An 11804-nucleotide genomic window follows, 5' to 3' on the forward strand; every position below is an offset into this window, starting at 1 on the left:
AGTGCAAAGATTGCACACAAATCCAGCTTCCTGTGAAAATTTTAATCTTGTATGGGTTGAAGTGGCAACAGGATGTTTTCAAAGAATGCTTACTAAAATTACAAGAAATCTGAAAATGCAACAGCAAAACTAAAAATCAGCATTCGAAACATTAAATACCAGAATTGGCACTGAAGGAAAATGAAATCAGGGATTCAGAGAATAAATCTGAGCAGCTCTCCAAAAACACAGAAGACAAAAATGACTAGAAAAAGCAGCACTCACAATTCTGTGTATAGTATGATATGTGGAGGACACATTTACTAAGAGTAACAGAGAAAACTTTCAAAGGCAAGTCTTATACTTTTATGGATGAGGAGATGGAGTTAAGTACCTTTTTCAGAGTCACAGAATATTTTGTGGTGGTAAGTGTCAGAATTTTATAGTCAAATATTACAGGCTGGAAAGCCTAGATTATTTCCTCTAGAAAGAATAGAATCAGCCAATTTAAAGATATATTTTAAGACAAATAATTTTCAATGCATATGATTCATGTACTATTAAAAATTATAATGTCATAGAAAGTACAAAAATATATAGCATAGATACTAAAGACAGGCATTCATCTCTTCAAATAAAAGTTGACAAGTTAAAATACATTTCAAACAGTCAAAATCATGTAAAAACCAAATATTAAGATTTATCATCCTCATAGAATGAAGTGAAGACCCAACCATAGTGCCAAGTAATCTCTATAAAATAGTGGATGATACAAAATTACAAATATTTATGGACATAAGTTGCAGTTCATTAAATCAAACAGAATTTAAACTATATTTAGAAAAAAGAATTGAAGCTAATGAGCAAAATGGAGGCAAAGTGTGGACTCTGGATGTATGCAGATTCTTGAGCCCAACTCTGAGTTCCACTGCTTAGCAGCCTTGAGCAAGTCATTTCATGGTTCTGTGCTACATATCCTCTTTTGTAGAATAGATACTAGCACTACTTCATAGAGCCATTGAGAAGATTCAAATAAAATACACATTAGCATCCGTACCAAGATCTCAATAAATGTTGAAAGCTATGGTAGTGTGTGTATAATCAAAGTTACATTATTGAAAAGGCAAAACATAACTGATTCCAAAGTAATATATTATCTTAACAGACATTAACCTGAGGCACTTTAGATCTAATAGGAAGGATATTTTCCATGTTATTTAATTTACTTTAGAAAATTTCTCAAACTTAGCTGTGTAAATGAGAAATGACTGGATTTATTCAAGAATGGTGCTAGACTAAAGATAGTATGTCCACAAAACATTGTGTATATATATATATATATATATATATATATATATATATTGCATATATCAAATATATATGCTATGCTATGTCTAACAATGAACAAGACTTAAGAATTCACAAGTAATATGAAGACAAGAAAGCAGATCTCTATGGTTTTTCCATTGATGCCAAATCTTCAAAGAAAGTAGTGAGATAAATGTTCTTCAAGGGAAATGAAGATTATCCTGAACCTTTAAATGATAACCTTGATTGCTTCTGCCAGCACATCATATGCCATAATCATGTGAGTAAAAAGTTAAGTCATCTATCACAAGATTAACACTGTCTGAATTCAGAACATATAAAGCATCTAGTGATTAATTGAAAATCAGTTTGTTCAATTCATTGGCTAGGCTATGACCATAGTATGACTTTCCCCAATAAAGGAATCTCAGATAAGGCTGTGTAAGTATGCCTGCTATCAGCCTAAGCACTGATGCTCTCTAAACACCTCGGCAGGTGTGTTGTGCTTTCTTATGGAAAGTATAGATTTCTACTTTGCCATAATATACAATTTTGAGCAAAACTGTTGTTGAATATGTCCATGAAAGCTTACTTACTCCTGCTGTTGCCTCTAGTTCATGGAATTTTCTGGCGCTCTACTATTTCTCTCTATGAGATGCCTCCTGCCTTCACTTTCTTCTCTATGACCATGTAGACCACATACATATCACTTGAATCTGTCAATTGCTTATACCTTCATTTTTTTCTGCTTCATTTGTATGATAAATCCTCACCCAAAATTGCAATAATGGCCTACTTTTTGTGCATCTAAACTTGGCTTGTTGAGAACTTCTAAAAAATAAAAAAACAAACATGCATTCTCAGGTTGATACCACATTTCTCTAGAAGGACGAAGCAAGACGGATTTTAGGGAGACGATTTTCTGCAACTAAAGCAGAGTCTGGCCAAGCTCGCAACTGGTTATTTACTGAATATACTGGCTACAGGTGGGAAGTACTCTTTCCTTGCTGGAACATCTGAGTTGTCTACCACCACAGTGAACATATCACGTATTTCCAGACTTGAATTTCAACTTTATTCTTCTTGATATCCTGAAATTGTCCTGCAATACCATAGTCAATCAAATCCCAGTGCAGCTCTTTAGGAAGACACTCTACTCTGCTGAAAACTGCTTACATCATCATTTTTCTGCCATACTTAAAAAGGGTTTTAAAGACAAGAGAACATTAAAGATAGACAAAAAAAACTTCTCAGCTTCTGTTACCATACATAAATTCTTATCTGCACACACATCTTCCCACTCTTTCATTTTGTTAAAAGATATCAATAACTTTCTATTGACTTTTACTAAAGTCCAAACTACGTTTAATGAGGTCCAAACTACTTTGTATTGATGACATTCACCATTTTGGTCAGGTCTTTGTAGTCTTTCAATCTCTCCTTACATTACTCCCTTTTTTCACTCATGCTCCAGACAGATTGGATTCTTGATTCCCACATTATTATGCATCTCCTATGGCATGTATTCTCTTTGAATACTCTCCACTCAAGTTCTTTAATTAGTTAATCCCCAATTATCTTTGGGACCTCTATTGACTAACCAAACAGCTAACCATCACTCCCCAAGAAGGTGTTATGTGTACATTTTACCTGCATCTTTTTTGTGTATGGTATTGGCAGTTGAATTTAGGGTCTTGAACTTGCTAGATAACTGCTCTACTACTTGAACCACATCACAAGCCCATTTTATCTGTATGTAGTACCCAGTCTTAGTCTACCATGCACCAATGTAAGCTATTTGAGTAAGTATTGTTCCCAGTGTAGTTCTAAGCTTTCTGAGGATAGGAACATCATCTCATGTAGCCCCACAGGAATACCTGATACCTAATAGGTACTCACTTTTTAAATCTTTTTTTTTTTTTGAGACAAGGTCTTGCTACTATATAGCACAGGCTGGCCTTTAACTTACTATGTAGTCCAGGCTGGCCTCACACTCATGATTCTCCTGCCTCAACCTTCCCAGTACTGGGATTAAAGTTGTGTGCAACCACACCCAGCTCCCAATATTTCTTATAATGTATAAATAGTAACTATTATCCCTTGGGCCTAACACTGAGAGCCAGAACTAATTTAGTCAACTAGATTGCATCATCCCATTTAATCTTCATTGGTATTCAACCAGATGGTTACAATTATCCCTCAGAAACTAGGCATTGGTGGCATTAACCACATACCCAAAGACCTAATGCAGATAAAGCATGGAGCTAAGATTTGACCCCATCTTTGCCTGACTGAATTTAAATCTCTTTGTTTATTCATATTATCAACTGTGCTATACTATAAGCCCTTCAGGACAGGCTGATGTCCAATTTATGTCATTTAATTCATCCATTTTTTTTTCATTCGTTACCACTCTCAGCCTTATCACTCAATTAGCCTTAGATAAATACTAGTAAACTTAATGGCAAATCATCACTATTTTTATTATTGTTGCCCCATTATTAGAGTTTTTGTTTTGCTTTTGATACAATTACAAAGGGCCTGAAAGTAATTTTCAGTGCATAATTTTTTAAGGAAATGTTTTTCACTATGGAGAAATGAAAATCGAAGGCTAATGCAATCTTCAAATAGGAGAACAGATACAATTTGGTGGTAGCACATACTCTTTGTTTTTACTGAAAATAGGACTAGAGATAATGAATTTAAATAACAGAAAGAATGAATTTGGTTAGAAGTTGAACAAAATTGTCTGGATAGGGATAATGATATAAGATAATACCAGAGGAAGATATATGAATCACATCTATATAGCATTTGGGAGTAATGTAGATGGAGATCTATTTGAATAGGAGAGACACAGGAAATAAATTACCTCTTCTAGGATTACGGGTGTGTGTTCATATCCTTCTTATTTGATAATGATGACTTTTTCATTTCTAGAAAGGATCAAGCTAAGTGTATAAAGAGGGAGGGAAAATACCTCCATAACACAAATTACAAAGTAAAAAGGAATTCAACCTTCTTTCTCCCAATGAGTTGCTATCTTAGGGATTAAATAAATATTGAAAGACATATTTTGTATTTTATTATTTACTAGAATAAGGATAAATTTTAAGCAGGAAAGAGAAGCAGCATTGTTAGAGAAATAAACAAATCTGAGCGTAGATCTGTCTTCTTCCTAAATGACACAGTGTATGCATTCTGAATACTAAATCAAAATATTTGTTTGAAAAATATAATTTCCACCCAGAGACTTTTCAGACAAAATATTGATTATGTAAGGATAAGAGTTGTTATTGTTTTTAACATATCATTGGATATAATAAAGCAGAGAGAAAAATATTTCATGTCTTTCAATAAAATACAATTAAACACCTACTTTATACTTTGAAAAATATTTTTCAAACAATGAAGAGTAATAGAAATAAAACTCTAACAACTTGTTTTCATATTACAAAGAACCCTGAAGTCTTTTCTAGACCTTCAGTGCCTTTAGGAGGATTTGCTTCCTCAGGCACCACAGTTCTAGAAGCAAACTGCCAATAGCAATAGATAGAATTTCTTATATGCATTGCCTAAGCCCAAAAATAGTCTGAAAACCAAAGCCATTTTTATAGGCTTGCAGCATACTAATTTGGTGACAAAACTTCATCTTTACTGACTAAAGATCTTAAGGTGGATCATCAAGAGACAAATGTTTGAGTATAAAATGTTAATATGCATTATTGCTTATACTATCCCAAATGCTATTGGGATGTTGTGTATTATATTACTATGATATGTAAATCTTAGAAATCTAAAAATCCCAATATCCAGATTCAAAACCCACCAGGTTCCAAGGGTTTTATATAAGAAATTGTGGATCTGACCCTCTAGGTGACTGCCCATCAGCTCTGGTCAGTCCCAATTCAAAGTTTGGTAGATTCTTTTGGTCCTCATATATCTGTATCAGTCTTCTAAAACAGAAATCATGACAATCTGCTGGACTCACTTTTTCACTTCTTAAAGCTCATTGTCTCTGTTTTCTCTCAGATTTTCTTTCCGTTTTGGTATTTGCTTCTTGATCTGCTCTTTGTTTTAAAACTCAGTTCACTATTCCAAGTCAACTACAAATCTCGGGATGGATCTTTATTTCCATGGGCAGACATTAAGAGAAGAGAGGACAATTATTTGCATGCACATTAATAATGAGGGTTAAAATAAATTATAGCATGCTACTTCATAGTATGACATGCAAAATAATTACCTCAAATAAGCAAAACTGTAATCAGGAATAATGTGTCCTAGAATCCTATGATACAAAATTAGGTTAAACTAGTAAAAATAATATATGTGGATGTAACTTTTTTAAAAACATACATACTTGTGCAGAGGAAACCTATCAATATGCTAATTGTGATAGAACTAATAAAATACTTTTTATCTTCTTCATTCATCCATTTAAATTCTTCCATAATTAGAGATTACTATTATATAATAAGAAATACTTTTCTTTAATTTCAAAGAAGTATGCCAGAGGACTAAATTCTATGATATAGGTTTTTGGTAGTACTTCCCATCTTATGAAGGGTCAATTTCAGTGTCTTTTCTCATTAAGTACTGAGACAAAAGCATAATGGAACATTTACAGAGGGAATTCTATAACATGGACATTTATATTTGTCTACCAATGATGTATTTATATTTAAAAAAGAATATTCACTTGCAAAAATTATTTTTAAAACTAAAGCTTAATTTGATGAATCATTTAAAATAAATTTTTACTAACTTATGCAAAACAAGGTCACTGTGACCTTTTAACTGAAAAAACTGGTAGTTACACCGGTCTCTTCAGAAGACAGAAACCTACTAAACACCACTGCCCTCTATCAATCAAGCCTTTAACTGTTAGTAGATTTTAAAATATAAGGTCAGTTTTGAAGAATAACTTCATTACTATGAAAATCCCATTTAGCATGTACAGAAAAAAAGGCCATATATATATTTTTCTCTTCAGGCATGTTTATAAAAATAGACATCACAATGACTGCAAATAAAGAGAAACAACAGATATGGTTCTGGGGACTCTCTCGTCAGTCTGCCTGTCTCTAGGTCTCCTAGTCAGTCCTTCAACGTACACCTAGTGCCACTTTAACCTGTCCTTTCTCGGGCAAAGTTTAAATGACTGTAGTAACTGAGGTTTATCCATCTTGTTGGGAGATATCCAGTGAGCACTTAAGGTAGACACATTGACACCAACTCCCTAGCAGATTGTGATGGTAACTGCCTAAGAGCTTCCTGCCTTCCCCAAGTCAACTTCAAATGCTGGGACCCACACTCAGACTTATATCTTGCCTCTGCTTCCACTGTATATTTTCAGGCTTCCTGTTTGCTGGACCTGAAATATCATAACTTTGGATCCTTCGGAACCCCTTGGATAATTTGGCTCCCAGCTTCACCTTATCCTTCCTCTATCCTGAAGTGTTGATTTGCAGTGGTTACCAAACTAAAAGATGTGTTTTTCAGCTGTCTTGCCTGTGCCCAATAGTCCTATTCCTTCTCCCATAACACTTGAACTTCACATCTTCCTCTCTTGTGGCATTGTTCTGGTTCAATTGTTTAATACTCTGCTATAATTAGCCTCCCAGGGCTTATTCTAAATTTTTCCTTCTAAGACTGAAGTCCATCCTAGTTTTTCACTGTGTTCTCAGACCAATTGAGAAATTTGCTGGTGTTTATTCCTTAAAAATGTATATTTTTTTGATCAAATTAACTACCTTTTTTTCTCATTGGCTCTTTCTATACTCCAGTTACCGTTCATAGAATTTTCTAAGATATCTGCTTGACTGTGAAAAATAGTATTATCTCCTATTTCTGTTCTTATTGCTCTTGTTACTAACCAAATTCAGGTTTTGAGATATGCATTGTTCTTTTTGACTTTTTTTTCATTAGCAATTTTTAATCACTTTATTTTACTAAGTTGATTTTTATTAAAAACTATCATATGTAATACAAATATTCTATTATAGGGTTTATGGTATTAGTTATTTAGATTTGCTTACTATACAAATTTGTATTGATATATATGTTTGTGTGCATCTCATACCTTGAAAGAAGCCCAGGAATGTGAGCAAAGGAAATTGAAGGATTTTTCCATTACCGTAAAAAGAAATATATGCCTTCATTCATCTTTGAACACAATGAATTATCAATTTTCTTGGTAAGTGTGTTAAATGATTTTGAAATAAACCTCTCACAGGTAATGATGATACTCTATTAGAATTCTTCATATTAACTTAGAATTAACTCATTCTTCCCAGTGGAGAAATTAGTTTGCTAGAAAAATTATGGGGATTATAATCATAAAAGTTTAAACAGTTGAAGAAGATTAATATCTGAACAAAATTGATTATATGAATTAGTACTAGGACATGACCCATTTATTTATTAATAAAGAGTTATAGACAACATAAGGAAACATTTACTGTATATCTCAATAACATGGACAAATGTGAAGAAAGGGGCAAATGTTACTCATAAATTTATGTACAATATCATGTTTTTATCCTATGTGGTTATATTTTATATCAGAATTTCAACTATAATAATTACAAATCTATGTGAACATTATTTTAAACAAAATTATTTGTGCTTTATTATTCTGAGGAAATTTAAAGGATTTTTAAAAAATCAATTTTCTTGAAGCCAAGACCAAGAAGGTTGACAGGTATTCATGGGTTTACTTAGGGTAGAGATGGTGGCAAAACATTTCAGAACAATAATGTTCACTAGTGATTCTCCTCAACAGCATATTTTATCTCCCTTACTTAACACTATACCCTTACTATAAGTCTACAAAAATTCTTTTAACTACTGAAAGTAAAAACTTCATCTCTATTCCACTGTATTTTTTGAAAAGTATATTTTCTAATGCTATAAGTTGTGTGAAAACACTATTTTGAGTTCAGGGTTTTTTTGAGGGTTGAGGATAATATAACATAATACCAGGCACACAGGATCAATATGTGGAGCTCTTGTCCATTTCTGAGCTACAAAACAATCATGAAATAGAATCAAAAAGAATCTGGGCAGTTGACACACATAGGAAATTAAATATTTAGCTTATATAGACTAGTGTCATTACTTTTAGTAGATACAATACAACCATGTGCACAAATAACTCTGCACGTGGAAAGCAAAAATGGCAAGTACAAGTTAAGCTTAGCAAAAAGTCACCCTGAAGCTGTTTGTTTAAAATCATTTTCTAAGACATTTTAGTGTCTTTATGGATGTATCACATCCACATGATACTTGAACTCATATTGCAATAAATGAGGGGGAAGAAACCAAATAAAAACTAAGGAAACAAGTAAGCAATAATTGAAGATGAATCATGCTCACAAAGAAGACATATTTATTCTCTGCAAACATGTGAGAACCTATGCACATCCAAACTTCACTCAGTATATGACTCCACAGAAAATCCAGAAAAGCACTAATCAGATGCAAGATAAGTCATCATTGAGGGAATTAACAATGTGCATATGTGCCCCAAAATTATTCCAACTGGTTGTTTTATATCAGTCAAATTATTTATTCTTTCTGACCATTATTTCCATCATCTCAAAAAAAAAAACATTCAAAATCAACACACAAATGTCAGTTGCATGTCTACACAGTAACAATGACCTATAAACAAAGAAAATGAAAGAAACCCACCGACAGTAGCATCAAATAGAATAAAATACCTTAGAAACAAACTAAATCAAAGAGGTGAATGATCGTACAATGTAACACACTGATGAAAGAAATTCAGTGAGGTACAAACATACGGAAAGATAGCTATGTACATGGATTGGAAGAATTAATACTTAAAATGTTCATTCTACTTAAAGCATACACATTCAATGCAAGGCCCATCAAAATCCCAAATCTTTGGTATTTGTTAAAGGAGTAAAAAAGACAATCGTATAGTCAGAGGAACAGAAAAGACAATCAAAGAAATAGAAAAGACAATGGAATTGCAAAAGACCTTAAATACACAAAGCAATTTTGAGAAAGAGCACATCTGATAGCATCACTCCCTGATTTTAAATAATTATAAAATTATACAAATGAAAATATGGGACTGGAATAAAAAACAGAATAATGAAACAGAATAAAAAGGTAAAAATAATCTCATACATGCATATTCAAATAATTTGATGAGGAAACCAAGAATACTCAAAAAAGAAAGAATAGTTGCTTCAATAAATGGAATTAGGAGAACTGGATATTCAATGTAAAAGCATGAAATCATCCTCTTGTCTTAGACCATACACAAAAATTAATTTAAATGGACTAAAGACTGAAATTTGATATCTGGGTCTGTGAAATTCCTAGAGGAAAACAAAGAGAAAAGCTCCCTGTCATTGATATTGGCAATGATTTTTTTTTATAGGTCACCAGAAGCATAGGCAACAAAAGTAAAAGTAAATAAATAGAACACATCAACCTAAAAAGTTTCTCCACAGTAAAGTAAGCAAGCATCCAAATGAATAGACAATCCAAGGAATGGCAGAAGATCCATTTAAAAATGATATCTGGTAATGGATTAATACCTAAAATGTATAAGGGATTCACAAAAGTCAATAGAAAGAAATAATAATCTGATTTAAAAATAGGTAAAGGACCTGAATAGAAATTTATTTTTATACTTGCCTAGCAAGTATATGGAAAGCTGTACTATATCACTACTCACCAGGGAAGGCTAATCCAAACACCAATGAGCTGTTACGTCACACCTGATAGGATGGGTACCATCATAAAGGCAAGAGATAGAAAGTGTTGGTGAGGGTGTGAAAAAAGGGAACCTTTATTCATTGTTGATGTGAATACAAGTTGGCACAGTCACCACAAAAAAAAGTATGGTGTCTTTAAAAAAAAACTAAAACTATAGCTACAAGATAGTTTTAATCATACCAATTCTGGGTGTATATTTACTGGAAACAAAATCAGTATCTCAAAAGATATTTACATTTCCATGTTCATTGCATTCACAGTAGTCATGAAATGGATACAACTCAAATGTCTATCATTGCATGAATGGAAAAGCAAATCAATGTGTATATACTACATATTATTGCTCACAAAGTAAAATGTTATCTAAAAAGGGAGGAAATACTACCATTTGAAGTAACCTGGATAAATGTGATAAACATTATGTTAACTGAAATAAGCCATACAGAAAGACAAACATGTATAATCTCACTTATATATGGAATCCAAAAAAGTCAAGCTCCTAGAAATTGACTTTTCTTGGAGAAAATAATTCTCAGAAAATAAAATGTTGTCAGAGGCTGAGAGGTAAAGAAAACAGGGAAGTGTTGCTCAAAGTGTGCAAAGTTTTCAGTTAAAAAATGAATATGTTCTGGGTAGATTATATATGGCATAGTTATCACACTTGATAATGTATTTGCTGGGAATTAGTAAGAAAACAGATTTGAAGTGTTCTTATCAAATATACACACCAAAAATGATAATTATGGGAAGTGACATATATCTTAATTAATTTGCCTTAATCAATATACAGTATACAGGGGTATCAATTCTTCTTATTGTGTACCTTTAATGTATACATTTCATAATTGTTGACTAAATATTTCAAATAAAAATAAATAAAACAAAAACTTCTGAAATGATGACATTTGAGGTCTTTTGTAATTGCAATGCGCTGTGATCTGATCAATCTACAGAAATCATAAAGAATCCAAAGTGAATAAAAGCACATTTGGAGCTTCAACTAGCAATCTTCTGAAAATTAAAAGACATTCTCAGAATGGCTTTTAATAGCACTTTCTAATGCCAATCATACCAATGAAGAAAACACTCCTCAGGAGTATCAAAGAGAAATTAACAGGTCACAGCAAACAAGCAAAGAAATGAATGTCAGTCCTCTCATACTCCGTTTTATAACATTCACTCATACCTATATTTTTATAATGAAACTACATTTCTCTTGATATAGCCTAACTTGCTGTTCAATTCCAAATGAACTAAAACAATAGAACACAACACTTATGCAATCTTCTGATGGCAATGGTGAAAACACAGAATAAAATCTAACAGATAAAATCCTGGCAGGCTTTAGAATTGAATAATAAAAACACAAAAGAGGGGAGAAAAGAATAAACTGGGAAAATGATATTAACCAAATGGTCCTATAACTTCAATGAAGTAACCAATTTTCAACTACTGAAGTCATTACTTCATTTACTTTAAATGCTGAAAAATTAGACAATTGTGCTCCTAGTATATCTAAGAACTAGAAATGTTTAAGTTAATCTATGTTTTGCCTTCCAGATAAAGATTGAAATTAATTTTATTAGCAAGTATTTCATTTGCAATTAAAATATCTTTAACATGTAACATAGTTAATTTATTTCCTAACTGTATTTCAAGATTTGTCTATGCATATGTTTTGCTTGCCAATAATAAGGTTGTCTTTCTATCATTCTGTACTAGTATCAACTCAAAGTGGATTAAGGACCTTAATATCA

General features: G+C 32.4%; 1 protein-coding gene across 1 annotated transcript in view; it reads right to left on the minus strand.

Annotated features, from left to right (window-relative positions):
* Naaladl2 (N-acetylated alpha-linked acidic dipeptidase like 2) overlaps window positions 1-11804 on the minus strand; it is an 807008-nt gene that overhangs the window by 731373 nt on the left and 63831 nt on the right. The window lies entirely within an intron of this gene.

The sequence above is a fragment of the Castor canadensis genome, chromosome 5, assembly GCF_047511655.1.
Source record: "Castor canadensis chromosome 5, mCasCan1.hap1v2, whole genome shotgun sequence".
Taxonomy (NCBI): Eukaryota; Metazoa; Chordata; class Mammalia; order Rodentia; family Castoridae; genus Castor; species Castor canadensis.